Genomic DNA, 1,986 nt, shown 5'->3' with positions numbered 1-1,986 from the left:
GTCACTGTCCGCGTTGCTATGTAATGAGATGGCAGCTCACTGAGGAGTTTCTATGTTAAACCATACGATCATCCATAGGAATCCAGCAAAAAAAAGTCACTTGGGTAACTGCATTGCCCCACACTAGCTGACAATTCAGAGACACTATGAACATAAACAGTGCTGCTCTGTTCTTCCTTTTAGCCATCTCAAGTCTTCTACCTAAATTTCTTCCCTAAGCAACATTAATGTTCAACACATTTTAATCAACAGGACTGACATATTGCAATGCCATGTGCTTCTAAATTAGGCATACAATCTTGCTGCCAGATGTAAAGCACATTTTGTTTAGATACAGAAATTACTAACACATTTATTATTGAGCCTTCAGATCTTGTTGAGTCCTGCTAGCCAGGCTATCAAGGCAAGACAAAACACAACCCGAGGCTCTAGCACGTAATGGATGTAACAGTCATACAACAACATACACATTCACTAAGATTCTTTCATCCTCACCTTAGCTTCACATCTCCTTAGAAAGGTATTTAGACTCAAAAAGTTCACGAAGTTTGGCCAAATTAACCATCTATTAATCAAAAACTGTTACTAAATTGTTTCTAGTTTGTGTTATTAAGTTTTCTTGTGAAGGTCAGAAGTGCATTTGTTTTTAAACTGAAGTCATGATGACTCAGATTGTTACTTTATGGTTAACTAACTAGAGTTTTCTGCATGAGGCAGGGGATAAGTCACAGTAAGTACTGTGAAGCTTTTACTACAAGCCACAAGATTTGGCAACAATGAAAGAGATATTTTCTTGAAACCTAGTTCCCACTAAAATAATTCACAAAAATGAAACATTTAAGTGCAGTAAACATTAGTACTAATGAAATAAAGTCACATTTTTAAAAACACTATAAACTGGCTCACCAGAATATGACAGGAAGCCAGCAATCCTTGGGTGGAAATATTTAAGGCACTTGAGGGTAGTCAGTTTTTAAAAACAGATAATAAAGACACAGCCACTTTAAATTTCTAATTTAAAGGGAAACCACAACAAAATAAAGTAACACTGCAAAAAATTCCTCCAACTGTAAAGTTCAGTAAATACACAAACACAGAATAAAAATAAAATTCTCATTTGTTATAATACACAAAGAAGTGGCAGAGAGAGAGCATATTTACCTGCTAAAGTGTACATACTGTAAAGATCCCTCTCAAATACAACAATAAACGTCTTTTCTTTTCAGGTTGCCAATTAGCCAATAAAGTATGTTTGATAGGGAGAAATAATCCAGTACAGTTAAATATTGGATTCCAGTTTATAAACCAGAGCATCCCAGAAAGCAGCTGATTTTGTACCATTTTGTCCAGGATATTTCTAGTTAGTTTTCTTGCTCTTTTTCTGGAGCATTCAGTTTCACTTTCTCCTCTCCATACACACAAAATTAAATGTCTCTGAATAAAGAGGCCACATCAATCTTGTAATATCATCTTTGGTACAAAACACAAGCAACTTACACAGCATAATGGTGTCACCTGGTCTCTCACACACCACGCCTGTTCCTACAAACCACACACAGCAACGAGCTTTTCTGTGATAGTGACAGCTTCTCTCCTCCCAGTCTCATAGAATCACAGAATCACCGAATGGTTTGGGTTGGAAGGAACCTTAAAGATCATCTCGTTCCAACCCCCCTGCCATGGGCAGGGACACTTTCCACTAGACCAGGTTGCTCAAAGCCCCATCCAACCTGGCCTTGAACACTTGTTCAAATCTCCGAAGTAACATCACAATTAAATACAACATACAGCATTCTTTTTAAGCGCTAATCTAAATTTTCACTCAGAATTCACAAACGGGTAGTCTCACCCATTAGCTTATATATATTATGGTTCCTTAACACTTCCAGGGCAGAGGGATATGACCACCAGCCCTGGGACACGCTTTAGAAGTCTGCTCCCAGAGACAAAACACCTGTACAAATCTCCATGTCTGCTCAGTGTTTT

Source organism: Leptosomus discolor, chromosome 16 (assembly GCF_034619465.1).
Source record: "Leptosomus discolor isolate bLepDis1 chromosome 16, bLepDis1.hap2, whole genome shotgun sequence".
Lineage (NCBI taxonomy): Eukaryota > Metazoa > Chordata > Aves > Leptosomiformes > Leptosomidae > Leptosomus > Leptosomus discolor.
This window is presented reverse-complemented; position numbering follows the sequence as displayed.